The following is a 19,106-nucleotide window of genomic DNA, read 5'->3' as shown; positions in this document are numbered from 1 at the left end:
GTGTGTTTTTCCAGTCCGAGCTTATTTGCGTCTTGAGCTACAGCACAGGTGAGTCACTTTGAAGGGACAAAACACAACTCCATAGAGCCTTCCAGCTCTCCAGTAGTTTGCTTTTGTTGATAATGATGAAAGACCTGAGGTCTATCTCCATGTTGGAACACTACCAACTTGCAGACTCTCAGATTTGTGTTTCTGTTTGGTAAAACATGCAGCACATATAGCATTTTCTCAGGAACTGCTGAGAAATGCTCCTCTGGCAAGAGGAATTCTGGGGGATGCTGTCAGTGATCCAAATAAACACAAGCACTATTAGTTCTCCCTTTCTCTTTCAGAGATACATCTTGTCTGGGCTGTTCAGTAGTTTTGAAATCGTATTCTTTCATCACATACAAAAGCCAGTATTTCCCATTCCTGCAAATAGAAGAGCTTAAAATTCTAAAATCAGAAAGGCTAAACACGCTGATTATAACCACTTAAACATTTGGACAAACACTCATAGAGATGTAGTCAAATTATACTCCAAAGTTTACTGACTCATGCTTATAGGTAGCTATAATTCTACAGTAAAAGCACAAACCACAGGATCACAGGCCATGCCTGAAGGAATGGGTGCCCATAGTAACCCTAGAACTAAACACACTAATTTTTTTTTTTCGTTTTAAGATTAAAAAGAAACTCAATCTCACACTCCCTTAAAAAAAAAAAAAAATACAAAAATTGATGCTGGTTATTGCTAGATCCTTAGATGTACTGAAGCTTTGAGCTGATATAAAATCAATGTGTGATGTGCCCTAGGTTTCTCTGTGACCTTCCCTATGTGGTCCTGCTCTTGCAGGGGGGTTGGATTCAAGGATCTCCAGAGGTCCCTTCCAACCTCTACCATTCTGTGATTCTGTGAATAATGTAGGTAGATATGGATTTAAAAAAAAAAAAAAAAAAAAAAAGGAAGATTTTTTTTTAAATTACACCTTCAGGTAGGACATATATAAATAAATATCAGCACTGAACTTAAAACCATCTTCAGCCCTGATATGCAATTTTAAATTTAAAATTTTGTGGATATTTTACTTCCAACATGTGCAAAATTAAACAGTTTGAAATAGGGTTCCAAGTAAAAGTTTTATACTTTGAAATAAAAGTAGAGCTGAAATGTTAATATTTTATTGTTGGGTTTGTAATGTTTCATTTACAGTCTTTTCTTCAAATAAAATATTTTTCAGTTGGGTGACATCAGAATATTTCCCAGTGTTTTACAGCTCATCTGTTCATTCAAAACTAAATTATTTAACTCACTTTGTGTTTCAATATGGGGTCTGACTGATAGACTCTCTTCTTTAAACTTCCTCTGTAGACAAAAGAAGCAGGTGCATCAGTTGCTCAGTTAATCCTTGCAGCTTTGATTCCCTTCTGTTCTGAGGGTACAGTTTTCCACATCAATATATTTATATATCTACATATATATATTCTGATGCAGCCTGCAGTCTGCTACACAAAAGACAGCTTTTATAATGTTAGGTCAGTGGAGGAAAGGGACTCATCAAGGATACTGCAGTCCTGATGACTGCTGCAGAGCAATTCTAAATTCCCAGGTAACGTCATGAGGAGCCAAACTTATCAATACAAATCAAATTTTAAGAAATGTGTGACCAGCCAAAGTGACATGTCCTTATTCCTTCCATAGGAAAGTCAGGGAAGTAGTGTACCGCCGTGGCTTTCATCTTTATGTGTTGTTCTGCTAAAAGACAAGATTTATAGTATTATAAAGCAAATAAGGGCCAAAAGCTTTCCTGTGTCCCACCAAAGTGAATTAATGAATTAAGAGCATCTTTTTTCTCTAGTGCCAAAATCTTAATTGTTGGCACTCTGTCCTGCAAAATGGAGTGAATGCAGAATACAAACACCTATGAAGATCATCAGTTATGGATTTCGCCCTAGAAAAAAAAGCACTTTGACCATTGTATCAGACAGCTGGTTTATGATTCCTAAAATATTAGCATAATGTAGCATATCATATACGAGAATTACAGCAGCAGGTATCAGTGAGGAGTGAAGTTAGTTTTCAGCATTACATACAGATCTGACTAAATATTTTCCTCCCATCATGGGTTCTGTCTGTTTGAATATCCTCTGAAATTATATGGCAGTTACAGTTAGCAGTCAGAACTAAAAAAGCAAAATTTTAGAAACCCTGAATGACAGATTTTTTTTCACCTTCCTTATTTCTGCTGTAGTTCTATGGTATTTTAAGGATTAGTCCTTTAAAACAATACTCCTTTTTCTTCGATTTCGCCCTAGAAAAAAAAGCACTTTGACCATTGTATCAGACAGCTGGTTTATGATTCCTAAAATATTAGCATAATGTAGCATATCATATACGAGAATTACAGCAGCAGGTATCAGTGAGGAGTGAAGTTAGTTTTCAGCATTACATACAGATCTGACTAAATATTTTCCTCCCATCATGGGTTCTGTCTGTTTGAATATCCTCTGAAATTATATGGCAGTTACAGTTAGCAGTCAGAACTAAAAAAGCAAAATTTTAGAAACCCTGAATGACAGATTTTTTTTCACCTTCCTTATTTCTGCTGTAGTTCTATGGTATTTTAAGGATTAGTCCTTTAAAACAATCCTCCTTTTTCTTCTTTTTTTTTTTTTTCCTTTTTTTTTTTTCTCTTCCTTTTGCAAAAGAAAGCTTTATTTCTGAATGATAAAAAAAAAATACAAACAAATTCCCTTTTTATTTCTGAAAACCAAACATCTGAATCTCACCCAGGGACAAACATACACCACAAAAGGTGATTATCATAAAATCTAAAGTGAGTGAACATATGGTGGTAGGATAAATCAACACAGAAGTAGCATAAATAACACTACCAAGTCATTAGGTAAATAGAGAGCAAAGGAAGATAACATTGCATGAAATAACTGGTGACAGGATAGCATTTGAGAAGAGGGTTTATGTTTAATGATGTTTCTCTTTCCTGTGGGGCAACTGAGGGTAACATATGATGCCAGTGAACGGCATATAATTTGGGTGCATTTCTTCTAATTAAGTAAAATGACCTTCAAAGCAATGGCCAGGAGATTGCAAAAGTTAAATGCAGTTCCTTAGAGTCAGACTAGAGTTGTGGCTCTGCTCATGGAGTTCAGGACTATTCAAGGCATGGAGAAGGTTAATGTGCTGTCCTCCCTATCCCCCTCACATCACCCCACCCCTCTCTACATCCAAGCAAATAGCCCACAGGATTGCAGAGAAAGAGGCAGCTTGTTAAACCTTCCACTGTACTCACTGAGGACATCTAAGACCATAAAGTCATACCAACATGCTGCAGACTGATATTATAATTGACAGAGCTGCCCTAACGCAAGTGCATTGCTTCAGGATTCTGGACGCATGGAATTCAAGGGAAGTCAGGAGCTGGGCAATGCATTGCTCAAGTATAGGGTGACATTAGAGTGAAAGAATCCTGAAGCATTGAAATATATCAAATATTTTTGGATAGTAACCCTCTTGAATTTTAATTTGGCACATGGTCAGCTATGACTGCCAGCTCTGAAAGGAGGCAGGGGAAAGGATTGATATCAGTAGAAAGGGTCCTGCTTAGAATTGTTTCTTTGGAGATAGAAATAGCATGAAGCTGATGGAAGCAGCTCCAGGGAGAAATATGATTCCCTAGTGAAATCTAACAGAAATAGCTTGTACAGTACTTCCACCATGTCACAGAGTGAATGGTGACAGTGCACAGAGGGTATTTCTATGCAGAAAATTCCCAAGAAGTAGTAGGAGCAGGAGACATGTTACAAGACAATAGGACAAAGTGAGCAATTAGGCTTTCATGAAACAGAGGACAGAATTTTTCTGCACCCTGACACCAGCTCTGAGGGCTAAGGGTGATGCATATGACCTCACACAGGCTGATCACAACAGGCCATGCTAGGTCAGGACCTATTGAGTTTCTTTCTCCAGTGCAGGTGATGGAGTTCATTCCGAATGTAGCTACTCGGAGGCATTAAAAAACTAAAACACAGAATGCATTAAAATGACATTATTAAGGTTATAAAGGTTACTGAGTCAAGCATTCAAAAGCTACCTCTGCAACCTTAATTCAGTCCCAACTGGGTGTTTTCTCCATCTTTCCATGACTCTCCTTCATTATTTTACACCATGTATCTGCCTCATAGTAAATTTTCTTCATGCCATGACAACAGTGAGACAGGAGCTGGCAGAACATATTACGTATATAGCATGGAAGATCTCATAGAGAAAATATCTGTTCACCATTTATTTTATTTTCATGGTTTAGTATGTGCTTCTGGTGTATATTTACTGGAAAATCTATGAACTAATCAGACTTAATCCTTGTCTTTTCGACTCAAGCTAATGTAACATTACTTTAGATGTCTCGATGAGGAACACATTAGGATGATATGCTCTCTCTGGCAATAGAGATAGTAACTCTTGCTACACAGAGACATAAGTAGTGAGTTGTCATTTGAGAGTCTCTGTTAAAGGAAAAAAAAAACAAAACATAGAGGAAAAAAAATGCTTAAACTTCAATTAAAATAATATTAAATCTGCTGAGGAGATAAGTGTCTCTACTAGCAAGACCAAACTAAAATGAGCACAGGCATCCTCCCTTCCCTAACTAAATCTGGTTTTGCTATTACTACCACCAATATAAAAGTTGCTATGTATAAACTGCTATCAGGAAATTCCACTAAAAGCCAGTAAACAAGCTAGAAATTACCCTAGTGATAACTTAATCTCCTCCTCTGGGAAGGGCACTATCATCAGATCAGGTTTTCTCGAGTCACAGCACTAACAGATTTATATTGTTAAACATTTAATAACACAATCAGTGTTTGAACAGGAAATGTATTAGCAGAAACTGCAGGTACTGATGAGAGCAGCAATGAAAATTCACCAAATCGGCATTGTTCCAACAAATGACTGGGTGTCTGGCCCGGGGTTGCTATTCGCTGGGGGTCTTATACCAGTTGCATTTCTCTGAGATTCTTGTGCCAGATGTCTTATCTGCAAAAAAATTTCCAAGGTTGAACTGTGGCCAACTGGACACAGCTGAGCTCTGACACTGGGTCAGGTTTTGGGAATAGGTTTAATCACTCTGGTAACAAAAACATATGTTTAGTCCATGAATTCTCTTAAGTGTTGTCTGAGAATAAACTACAGGCAGAAATACTTTGTTGCAGTAATTCTGGAAGAGAACAAAAACATCCCTCTCTCCCCTGCAAACCACAGTGAAACTCAAAAGCCAAGAGAGGGAACATGTTAATCGTTACATATCAAAGCTTCTTTATCAACAATTTTACTGACTGATTATCTACTTAAAGTACCTTTTCTTCTCATTTGTACCAGTATGTTATCATCAGGCTGGAATAGCAAAGGTTAGAAGCTGAGACTTCAGGACCTTAGCCTTTATTCAGTGGAGCTTTTGACTTCCTTCAGTGTAACTAAATGCTTCAGGAATAAGGCACTTATTTTTTTTAGGACCATGAAAACATAAAATGAACATTATTAACCTCAAGAAGTTCAACAAAGCCAAATGCAATGTCCTGCACCTGTGTCAGGGCAACCTCCAGGATCAATAGAGATTGGGGGATGAAGGGATTGGAGTAGCCCTTTGGAGGATTTGGGGATACTGGTGGATGAAAAATTGGTTATGAGTCAGCAATGCACACTCGCTGCCCAAAAGACCAACCAGGCTGCACAAAAAGAGGGAGGTTGAGGGAGGTGACTCTGCACCTCTGTGCCAGTCTGGTGAGACCCTACCGGGAGAATTGTGGCCAGTTCTGGAGTCCTCAGCACATGGGGTGATGAGGGGTTTGCACATTCCTGCACATACTTGAATACATTTGTATGTATTCAATTTTATCATTAGTGTTTAATTAAAGCTGTCTGGTTTAGTTTGCAATCCAGAAAGTCTCTCTTGTTACTCTCTCTCTCCTTTCCCTACCTGGGTGGGAGGGGTTGGGAATTAAGAGTGTTGTTGTCATTGGTTTAATTGCTGATCCTGAGTCAAACCGTGACAGATTCTATAATTATTAACAATAATTAAAATTGCTCAACACATAAAAAATTACCTCTGTAAATACCGCTCTCTTTGGTGTTTTTAATGAGTTTTTCCTTGCAGCTATCAAACTTTGTCTATTCTACCATACTTATAAACATCTGTTATTTATTCCAGCTTTTATTATGATTCATCATTTATGGGTTAGCACCCATCAGCTTGATGTGATGACCACTAGGGTGGATGTTGTACAAATACAAATGCAAAACAGCCTGTTTTACAAAAAAAAATAAATGTATCCAAATAGAAGAAACAGACAACAATTCCAACATATTTTTAATTAAACAATTAGCATTTTGTAACTGTATTTATTTGTTTTAGTGTTTCTGTGCTTTTCCAGCAAAAATTCCAAAATACTTAGCAAATTCAATCCAATTGTGATAACTGCTTCAGTATTGTATTTGCTTTTTTTTAAGCAATGTTAACATTTTAGATGTTAAAAGAAATCTGTTTAGCTAGCTCTAATTTACAGTTTTCTTTAGGGGGAATGTTTTGAAGGATTGGGATTTCATGTTTACGAGGAACCAAAAAGCAGATATGAGAACTCTTTGTGAAGAGAAACGTCCAAGTCCCCATTGCTCTCCTGAGAGGAGAACCTGATCTGCCAGTGGCTGAGTTACAAAAAATTTCTAACTCTTTACTTGTTCAGAGCAAACATACAATTCTTCTCTGACTATCTAATCCCTCTGCAGCGGAAAGAAATGGTCACCCTTTTGTGGGTTTGTATAAATTTACTTATGAGTTTTAAAACAAGATAAAGATTTTATGTAATATTATGGAATTTAACATTCTGACATCAGTCTGAAAGAAGGCCAGTTGATAGCTGAATCTTAGCAACCTTTGATTACAGAGCCCAGGAGCTGACTTAGCCTTTGAGTGCACCAACTGTCTTGCCCCAAAATAGTGTTAATGGTAATTTATCAATCTGAAAGTCAAATGGTTTAAATTGCTTGCTAGAAGAAATCAGGACAGAAGGACTAAACAATTAATGCTGGAGATCATTTTGTCCTGTCAAATCAATTAAAAATAAAAAAAAGTTTTTTTTTTAAAAAAAAGTAAGAATCTATATTTCCTTGGCTTTTCTCCACTTCTGAAAGATGTATCTCTTTGAGAAGGTGGTGGACAAATGCTTTATAAGCTTTGTTTCTAGAGCAAGGATCAGGAAATACTGAGACCAAATGAGGGTTAGGTAGCTCTTTTTTTGATCTAAAGGGACAGAGGACTTCTGGGTTTTAGTGGCTATGTATGGGCTGCCACACTTAAACGTAGAATGGAAAGGACTCAGCATTTTGATGGACATTTAAATTGAATGCTGAATCACTGATACAATTAGATGATAAGGATAGTCAGGAAGAAGAAACTAAAACAATTTATGCTTATATTAATCCAATAAGCAGTGGATATTCTGCCTGCCTGTTCTGATGCCAAGGGAGGTTGTGGATGCCCCTTCCCTGGCAGTGTTCAAGGGCAGGTTGGATGGGGCTTTGAGCAACCTGGTCTAGTGGGAGGTGTCCCTGCCCATGCAGGGGGGTTGAAACTAGATGATCGTTAAGGTCCCTTTCAAACCAAACCATTCTATGATTCTATGATTATCTGCTTCATCCTATGTTGGTAAATTTTAAGGTTGTTATGTGATTGACAGAGATTCAGGAAGAAGATGATACTTCACATGCTTTGCTAAAAATCTTTGTTAAAGAAGAAGAAAAAAAAAAAAAGGAAAAAAATAAAAGAAAGAAAACAAGGGAGGAAAAAAAGAAAAAATAAATTAATGAGATAAAGAAACCTCTCAATATGATACAGAAAAAGGAGAAAGGCAAACAAGGAAGCAGGGGAAAACACTAAGAAGGTGAACTATCCCAGTGAAAAAGAGCATAAACACAAAAACTGGAGGGTAAAGAGGGGAAAGCATATGTGAACTCTCTAGTAAAAGATAAATTATATTTAATTTCTACTGTCTGGTGTGGCTTAGAAAAGCAATCTTCTAGTGAAGAATGGTGTTATTGATGTTAAGGAAAATATGTGCTCATGGTGGAAATAAAAATTAAGTGAGAAACCAGTCTGGGCAAAGAGGCAATTGCAGTACTGTTTCTGTTCCATGAGCTGGAAACACACCATCTCTTTTTGCCATCATAGACTGCCGCTGCTCTGATGGTCTTGATTTTCCTTTTCACACCTAAGCATGACTAATTTATGCCCATTTGTCTTTGTGCCAGCATTATTCATTAGCTAAAATGTGTCTTCTCTCTTTTCTGCCTGTTCTTACAGTTTCAGAGGGTCGTCATAGTCTTTATCTGTCCCCAGTTTGTAAGAGCAAAGCACATTTAATCCCAGGAATCATTCTTAGCCATTACCCAATTAAAATGCATTTGTTTAACAAGATTGGCCTGAAGTGTATTCCATGGTCAGGATGGGGTCTCACAGGCAATATCTGCATGGGAATGTAAGAAACAGGATTCAAACTCCCAGTTTTTCACACTCATCCTGAATTCAAGCACTATATATAAAAAATGCAGAGGAACTGAACCACATTTGAAGAGTATTGTATATAATCTATGTATTCATAGATCCTATGATTACAAGAGTATATTTGGGTATTTTGCATCTACATAACATTAATAGATCATTGTCCTGTAGTCATCTAATATGCCTAGCAGTTATTTTTTCCCATTACTCCCTACATTCATTATTTTCTTCTTACTCTGTTACTGCCATTGTAATTAATCTTTTTAATCCTGTGTAATGTTTGGCCACCCCCATATTGGTAATTCCATTGTGTTACTATTAAATTTTAACAGAACAATTACATATCAGTAGACAAGATTACTATGGAAAATATCACATGGAATAAATCTGATGTAATACTTAAAATAACTGTTTAACTGACATTTTACCTCAACATATCACTTTTTCTCTTTTAAGTCTAGCCATTACCCATTTTAAAATTCTTGTATGAACCCCCAACTTTGCTACTTAGCTAATAATTTTAATTGTGAAATTGTATAAGGTGCTTTGTAAAAGTTCAGGTAGATTAGATGTGTTTAATTTCCCTAGTCCAGAAAATCAAAGGAAAATACCAGCTTAATCCAGCACTATCAAATAAGTAATTGGTAAACCCACGATGCATTTTATCATATTGTTTTCTATGTCTTTACCTTTAACATCTCATCTGAGGCATTTTATAAATCTGAGATCAGAAACATGAAAGGAATTATTTCTTTTGCTTTAAAGACTATGGACTAGCTATGACATACCTACAGGTACTATGTCTCCTTTTTTCTTAACCTCATTATGTAATGACTCTGCTTCTTTCCTTTATGAAAGCAATGAAACTTCTGGTTCTTGTTTTAATTTCAGTTTGATTTTTGGAAATTCTTGTTTTATTCTAAAACTTTTTGACCTCAGGAACCCAGCACTTTCTGAGCATGTTGTACTAACTCCTAATATACTAATTTCATACAGCAGAATTATCACAAAAATAATTTTATTCTCTCCAGCTGTCAGGAAGCTCCAAGCCACAGGATGATCTGGTCTTTATTTGCATCTTCATTCACTCAGATAGATCCAAACAGAAGAAAACCTTAGTGCTTGGGAAGGTGGACTATTGGACATTTAGTGTACATAAGGCTGCAACTGTATTTTGAGATCTGTTCTCATCTCTAAAATGTAATTTCCACAGAATATTTATCAGATTTAATGGCTTCTTTCCCAATATCAAGGACATTTCATGCACAGTATACTGCAAAGATATCTAAAGATGAGTTATATATCGGGAATGAAAGCCAAGGGCAGCCAATTTCTTAGACATAGCAATACGTTTACCAGAAGTATCAGTATACAACCTCCTATTTCCTGTCTCTCCTGTCTCCCCACCCTTCTCCTCAGTTATCCCACTCTTCCTGCCATATCAAAACTACACTGCTACTTTCTGTTTACTTTTCCTTATTTAAATTCTCATAAGCTCTTTAATCTGTTAGGAAGCTACTTTACTTCCACATAAAATTTCATATTGTCTATATGACTGAAAAGCCTGAGTCTGGGCCACTCACCTCACCTTCTGACAAATGAGTGAAGTCTGCTTGTCTTTCTGGTGCAAAATTATATGGTTGAAACAAGAAATAAAGAGAAAATAAAGTACATATAGAAAGAACAAGTATTCTTCACATCATTAAATACTCAGTTGAAAAATCAAAGTACTATGATGAGGAAAAAAATATATGTTTGCATAAAAAGGAATAGACTTGACCTCTCTCCTGCACACAGGCAGCTGTACTTCTTGCAAAATGCCTTAGTAAAAGCAGTGTCTGTAAAAACAGTGACTTTGCAACAAACTCTGAGAGGCTGCTAAACAGAGGATGGCCCTAGCACAGTATCGCAGTGAAATAGCAACTTCTCACTGGTAAAAAGAGTTCCCCTGAAAGTTAGATAAAGCAAAATTTTTATACTTGCAGTGTTCAGGCAGAAGGGCAAATGTATGAAATAAAGGAATAGCACTGTTTTTTAAAATATTTTACTGTCACCAGTTTACTGCTGCTGGTTGCTTCCACAGTTCTGTGGCCATGATGTGCTAGTTTTCACTCTGTGGGGTTGTAGTAATGTGTTTTACCCAACCTCTAGTTCTGCTCCTCAGTGCTAACATAATCTAGCTGGTTTTGATGTGTGAGCTGAAATGATCTATAACAAAGAGACATTAACCTGCAACGCTGCTGTAATGGAAGCAGCCTCTGATAAAATAAACTTTAAAGTCACATTACTTTCTCTTTGACGCACAAACTCTCTACAACTCCTTTAAGAATGTAGTTATTAAAAGAAGTGTTTATTTTTTTTTTCCTGTTAAGCGTCTTTCACCAAATTAAATAATATTAGAAAACTAGATGAAACATGAAATTGATAGATGGTATGATAGTAACACAGAGTAGTACAATAATAGGCTTGAATTTTTCACCATTCCCATTATAGTCTTGGTATTTAGGGGTCACAGTTGTGCTACTGTAGATTGCATTGGAATGAAACTATAATTCAAAAATTTCTGGGTTACCAAGAGTTTTGCAAAGCAATTTTTGCAGTACTAAGGGAAGAAAATTGATACATTTCCTATACTGGTTACACGTATTCTATTTCCATTCCTTTTAGTTGCTTTGAAAAATTATTATTTTTTTTTTAAATACAAAATGTTCTTTATGAAGACTTCTACATTTCTGTGCATTTTGTTTGAAACACTGGAGATTTTTCCAGTTTGAGAAAAAAAAATAGTTACCAAGCAGATGCCCTAACTATTTCAAAATACTCCCTCTTGCTACAGCAACAAAAAACTGTTCTGTTGATTGCCACTGCTTAATATTGTCTCCCACACATTTAGAAAGCCATGGTTTCTAGAGTGAAATATCCAGGACAGTTCACTGAAATGAGGCTTGGCATCTCGATTGCTAGCCTGGCTGTAATCACCCTCTGAGTTACAGAGCTTGTAAATCACGTATCAAAACATAGGAACATATCAAATAATGTTCGACTGGAAACAAATCAAGGACAAGCCTACAGTGTGACATTCTGCCAGTTTTATTTTGAATAGACGTGGGGGAAAAGCTGAAATGTTTGGTGACAGCCTTTATTTACCCAATCTGTCTTATATACTGTTGCATAATGCTATCACAATATTAATATGCAAATTGCTACTCAATAAAAGCCATGCTTTCCCCACTGATTTTCAGCACAGCTTCTGTTACAAAGAAAAATACTTAGCACTTATATTCCTTTTTCATCTTCAAAACACTTTTAGTACATTGTAATTAATCTTTTTCCCTTCATTTCTCTGACCCTGCATTAGGTTTTCTGCCTCCTTTACCCATGTACTCTCAAGGTTATGTCCTCCTCTCAATGTTTTCCTGAGACTTTTCATGTTTTCAAAAATGACCTCCTTCTCATCTCTTTTTACACCTAGAATGCAGATCTCAGGAGACTGGCCAGAAGAAAAGGCTAGACAAGGGCAGAAGAAGTTTCCAAGGTCAAAATGAAACAAAGGAACTCTATTTCCAGGGAATAATGAACACTGGTCCCATCTACCTCTGCTGCTGCTTTTCGTAGCAGGTGCCTCAGTCTGATTTCAGGGAATGCCTGGGGATGTGGCAAGGTGACTTCTTGGTAGGACATCATGCATGATGTGGTTCAGCTGGCCTCAAGGGAAATGTCTTCGGGTGTCCAGTCCACAGTGCCAGATGAGAAAATAGCTGTAACCTCTTGTGAAGAGGAACTTTTTCTCCTCAAGGAGGATTTCTGCTGCAAAGAATCGTGTGGGAGGCAGAACATGCTTAGGTCCTACAGGAATTTCTAGCCCACTGGGAAAATATTGATCCAGTCCCGATTTATCCTCTTAAACATTAAGAGCACTCCTTCCCCCACCCCCACCAGCTTTTTTTTTTACAGCTTCTATTTTTATATGTTTAATTATTTTATTATACTGTGGATTATTATTACTTACTGTGTACTTAAGTAGATGTTTTGATGAAAATTTCAAATACCTGACTATTAATACATACTAGCAGTTGAGGTGCTCTGTACCTAATCACAAACTGGGCACCACTTTTGACCTGCTTAAAGTCTGAAACCAGGATTTCAGCAGTTGACAGGACAAAAGCATATCTGCTTCAAAAGGTTATATTTCAATCCCAGAGCACAGATAGGCACATGTGGGACCTGACAATGGGCTTCCCTTAGTAATAAAAAGGGGGAGATTCTTGTGGTACTCCTGGAGTCAGTCATCTGCATTTCATAGCGGGGGAAAGGCTTTCTGCACTCTAGGGAGGGAGGACTGGACATTTGAAGACACATTTTCCATCAACCACAGCTACTGATGGAAACATAACTTGTATTGTTATAACTTTCATATGATATTTTAAGAGTTAGCATATGATAAATGATCAGCATATTTACTTACAGAGCAGTGCTAGTAGTTTCCCAAAGTGAAGAGCATGTCTTTTTTTTTTTTTAAGAAAATACTGTTTTTTTCAGTAATATTATTTTCTCTCTTTCCTCTTTTAATTATTTTTAACAACCATAAGTCATAAATGCCAATAAACATCTGAAAAACTCTTGGAGAAAGAGATATTTCAAACTATTTCGATTTACCTTCTAAAAATATCTAAAGAATTCTCACCTTTTTTTCCCCACAGTAGTTTTAAGTTGCAATAATTTGTAATTTACCAGTAATTGCTTTTATTTCCACTTTATTTTCTGATATGAAAGGAGAGTAAATGTTAAACTATCCTTATCTCCCTTTATCAGGAAATTCTACCCAGGTATTTCAGAATACTTCTTAAACAACAGCAAATGTTGTCTGAAGAGCTTAGAGAGGACTCAAAGATAATAACGGGCACCTGGTGTGTTTCCTGATGCACCTTGCTCTTGTACTTGAAAATGTGCTGGGCCCTGGATGTAAAAACCTGCAATTCAATTTGAGAAGACACAGTAACTTGGTTAATTTATAATTCACATAAGATATTAAATTTATTATTGTTATAATTATTTCAAGCACTAAAGATCTATGTTTCCTGAACTTTTTAGCCCTGAACCAGAGCCACTGTAGTGTGCTTATAGCTAGCAAATCTGTGATGCCGGAGACAGACATAGCTTCACATTACTTGCACTTCATGCACTCTGATTTCTCTGGACTTTCTGGACTATCTGAAAAATTGCAAAGTAGGATTAAATTTAAAAGGATCAAATGAGAGCAGATTGTTAACTTAAGTAATTGATTATTTAAGCTCCTTCTGAAAATGTCTACTTTCCTCTGAGTCATTACTTCCTGTTTGTCTTGCACTGCTTAGGGTTTGGGGATTTTTATATATATATACACGCACACTCATTTATATTCAGATTGCCTTTGTCCTCCTTTTAGAAAAAATAGCAAACAAAATGATACTCAACTTACTTGCCTTTGCACCTTCTTTAAATTCTCATAGTTACTACAGAAACAGTTATAAACTGGGAGTGGCAGTAATTAATAACATCTGCAAGTGCAATATGAAGTCTACAACATAATTAATCCCAGCATTTGGAGTGGATTGTACAGAGCTGCCCTTTTTGCTTTGCATGGAACTGCAGACCATGCAGAGCTGATTATAACAAGGGAGATTAACATCACCACACCGCTAAATTATGGCCTGTGAAATAGTTTAGACAACAGAGGAGGTACTAACTCTTGTGAATAAATGACAACATTGTTACATAGTTTAATAGGGTATGATTCTGGAAAGAATTAGACCTGTACAGATACTAAAGGCATATGCAAAAATTTTACTTTACACTTTCAGACAACATAAAAATATTCACTGCTAAAATGATAGCAGAAGCTTGAAATGTAACTTTTAAACCTACTCCTTCATTTTAATTAGAGACTGGTTGATCAGACGTGCAAGGTTACCTACAGATGCTTTTATCTTTTGACTTTTTACTTGAAAACCTGAATTGGAATTTTTTAAGAACTGCCAATTAAAGATTTTGAGTAAATCATGAAAGATGAGAGAACTTATCTGCCTTTAGGCTTTATCAGAGAAGGAACATAAATATTTATTTATTATTTTATTATTTCTTAAGGGTACTTGACATAAAGTTTACCATCTATCCCAGGAGCTTCTCTCATTAGAAACTATAGGCACACCGAAAATTCAAGTTTACTTTAAATAACAAATTCATATAAAATGTGTAAGTAGATAACATACTATCAGATTGAGGTATATTGCATTAGACAGGAGTGAGTCCTGCCCTCACCCTGAGCACAAGTAGTGAGTCTTATGCTCCTTAACCAGAAGCTACATGGCCTCCATTATCTGAGCTAATAATCTCTGCTTAGGGGCAAAGCACATTAGATCATTAGATGGGGCCAGATCCCAGACCATGGGGCCACCTGGCTTCTGATCCAGCACAGTGTAGTCATGGCAAAGTCATGTCCGTCTACAATGTGCTCCCTTGACACACTAAAAAATTGCTTAATATGCATCTTTTTTACCATCTTTTAAAATTAAGTGGACATGTGAACATCAGTATGTGTAGATCAAACCTCAGTCCATGTTCTCCTTCCCCTTCTTTGTTACCATTCCCACTTTCCTGCATTTCTTCCTGTTCAACACTAAGTTTTTCTTCCACTTAATAACTTCCTAACATTTTTTCCTCATTTTCCTGTTTTCTTGTTTCACTTTGCCCAACTCACTTTTCCTTTCCTTTTAAAAATTCTGTCTTCCTTTTTTGAAATATGAATACACTGTTTTGTCTTCATTTCCACTTGCAGACCCTGCTTTCTGAATTTTTCCTTTCCTTTTCTTAGCTCTTATTTTTATTTTTCATCTTTCATTCCTACTTTTTTTTATCTCTTCCTTGCTCCATATTCCTTCTTCGTTATTTTTGTGTTCACTAATAGTTTCTAGGGCAGATGAAACAGGAGACAGATAGTATCTCAACCATTTATTCTAGAATAGGATGCATAACTTGGTGGAGGTGCTGGTCAGTGCCCATTGACAAATGAAGCTGAGATGACTAGTTTTTCCTAGTGGTTATATTAAAAGTATCTGAAGGTTGGTGATCCAGCACTGAACACAAATACCACCCTGTAAAAGGCTCTTGGAGGCAATCCTCTGAGAAATACTGGGAGTCATTCATGCACAATACCTTGTCCAAAGATACCAAATCTCACACTCATTTTCAGCTGAGAGAACAAGTCACTTAAACAATAGTCATATCATTAAAAGCTCAGTAGCTCATGCTGCTAACTGGGTAAGACAGAAGAAATCTCTTTTTTTCCTTGTAGGTCTCACCTCTCACTAGGTCAGAATGGGAACAGTAATATCTATTGTCCCAAAAGAAGGGAGTCAGATACAATTTTCCTACTAACTTAAGCTCACTCAGTTGAACTTCCAAATGCAGTGTAAGTGGCTGGACAGTGTGAGAATGCCTTTTTAAAATTTTTTTTTTTTTTTTCCTCCCCAGTGATACTGCTAATTAAAATCTCAGCAATAATTTCATAGAATCACAGAATCATAGAATCATAGGGGTTGAAAAGGACTTCTGAAGATCATCAAGTCCAACTCCTCTGCTGCAGCAGGAACACCTAGGGCAGATCACACAGAAACGTGTCAAAACTCTTGCTGAGGTCAAGGTAGATAATATCTGCTACTCTCCCCTCATTTAGCCATCCAGGTATGGTCCCCCTCAGAGTAAAGAAGTTTTTCCTCATGTTGAGGTGGAACTTTCTGTGTTGTAACTTGGAAATGCAGCTTTCACAAGCAACTGGTTAACTAGGTAAGTTTGGTTAAGCAGGTATGAGATACTGACGTGACTTCACTCCACTTGACTGGAAGCACTTTGCTATGATTATTCTGATTCCAATCTCAGACAGCAGTTGTCCTGAATGATATGCCCCTTTTTCGTCTTATAAAGTTGCAAGATACCAGATTTCAGGAAAGTGGCATAATTACATTTACAAAAGGTGCTACTGGTGTAAGGATGAATTTCACAGGGAGAAAATCTGGGGAGCAATTGTGTGATTTAGGAGGCAAAAGAAGAAATAGATATATATTTTTGGTTCAAGAAAGAACTATATCTGCTTAAAGTCAGTGGAAAGGACAGAATGAACTAAGTAAAAATAGATTAGAACCTGGGTGGAAAACAGAAAAGGCTGTACAAAAATATTGTGTCATTTAATCCACCCTTATATAAAACATATATGTTATTTGTATAAAACTGTTCTTAAAAGTTATATTTCTTTGCAAGCTCAGAACATATAATGGTTTAACATTTATAATTGAAGGTTTTCTCCAGTAAGATTACTAACATTTATGATTTTCTGTGAATAATGCCACAGCATGAATATGAGATTTACAACTAGCACTTCTACATTACATTGTGGAATACAATATAATGATTCTTGAACAAAAAAGTTCGTTTTTCTTCCAAACTCAGAAGCGTAGTAATAGTGCTAGAACAAACACAGAGCCTTTCTGAAACAATCTGCTATCTCCACATCGTGCTTCAGTGTCCTGCCTAGATGTGCCAGGATCAGTGAAAATGAATACAAACATTAAACGGATGAAGTTTTTCTGCCTGCCACTTTGTTTTAAGAGTTTTCTTTAGTATTCACAGAGAGGCTATTTATTATACTTGTCTCTAAGTTTCAGTATTAACCAATTGTAAAATTAATGTTGGTTCAACGGCAGTGCCATAATAAACAACCAAACAAAAGAACTTTCAATGTGAAAACGCATACATCCCCAATATCACAACTAGAATTAGGATGGATGTTTTCCTCAAATCCGATGATAACAAGAAAAAATAACTCTTAATTATATCAGAGAGGTAAAGTTTTACCACTGGATTCAGTACATTTACTCAAATGGGAATAAAAATAAGGCTGAGAACAAAACAGTGTTGATGACTGTGCTCACAAAGGTTTTACAATATAAAATTATATCAAATTCAAATATGTAAAACAATTCAGCTCACTTGCAATGGGCTGAATCTTGCATTTCCATCTGGTGCAGACTTCAAGAAGAGGTTTTTTTCCCCCTGAAATTAGAAATTGAGATCAGGCTGCCTGCACTTTCTAGTCAGTCCCACACAATCAAACAGAATGCAAATTATTCAGTAAGATTACCCCTTCCTGCCCTGTGTAACACACAAAGAGAAGATAGTACATGCCAGGAACAAAATCGTATTTTGGTATCACTGTGGCATCGATTAAGACCTTGTAATACTTTTAACAGTATTTTAGCAAGCACATTTTGGCTGAACTAAATGACATGAGGGATTCCATCTAGCAAAGTACTTGTCACCTGAACCACAAAGGTGAAGTGTGCTTGGCACACTGCAGATTAGGGTCAGTGAAAATAACAGCCACTAATGATTTATTGAATGTAACAAAAAAAAAAAAGGACACTAAAGATAGTGCAATCTAATCACACAAGTGCTACAATCACTGTATATGTTAAGTCTTAAAATGTTAGTGTTTTCCAAAAGTTCTATGATAATGCTGATTACTGAAAAATTAGTTTACATACAAGCATAAAGCCCAAATAATTAAACTTTTATCCTGGTACTAACTTAATATCTTTGTTTGGGTTTTGTTTGTTTGAGTGATTAATAGAGAGAAGGCCAGTTATTCTGTCTCATGTGCTGGATTTGTGACAAGGTAAATAATGTATGAAAATGTAAATAATGTATCCAGAAATTGAAATTAAAGAGAATAGCTTGATCACTAACTGAAGCTTGTTAATGATATACTGAGCTGAGAAGAAGCCTTTGGTGCAAAATAAATTTCATATTTTTGCAATGGGAATTTTTATTTCTGCCATATGGACCATTGCAGTCAATTGACAGATTCTCAGTAATTTCAGTAGAATAATATAATAGGACCAAATCATAGAATCATTTAGGTTGGAAAAGACCTTTAAAATAATTGAGTCCGACCCTAAACCAAACATTGCCAGGTTCACCACACAGATGCAAAGCAAATTTTTCCTAAGACTCCTCTCATTATATCAATCCCTGTCATTTCTGTGCTCCTTCACAGAAAGGTCTCGGTCAGGTATGACAGGCAATATATTTAGGCGGAGATGAAGTAAGAAGAAAGATTTGCTTTCATGGTTTGTCATTCAAGTCTGTATTTAAGTGCTTAAAAAAGAAGACTTGTCAGCTGTAATAGATTTTTTGGAACCTTAAAACACATAAATTATAAGAATATCTGCAGTGCAACATTACTCTGAAATAAAAAAAATATGTATTTAAAATACTGCTTTAAACGTGACTGCGTAGGGAAATCATATAATCATCAAATGCAAAGGAATTGATTGCTTAGGAGATTTTGATGGCTTTTAAAAATGTAATGATGAAACTATCTTTGTGCTTTTTTTTTTTTCTCTGGATTATGGGAGGATGAAGAAATACCAAGAAGCTTAATTCTGCTAGTATTGTTGTTCAAGTCAGTCATACTTTCCCTTCAAAGCTAATGGGAACTAATTTGAGTACAATTACTCATAT

The sequence above is a fragment of the Chaetura pelagica genome, unplaced genomic scaffold (assembly GCF_000747805.2).
Source record: "Chaetura pelagica isolate M959 unplaced genomic scaffold, ChaPel_1.0 scaffold66, whole genome shotgun sequence".
NCBI lineage: Eukaryota > Metazoa > Chordata > Aves > Apodiformes > Apodidae > Chaetura > Chaetura pelagica.
This window is presented reverse-complemented; position numbering follows the sequence as displayed.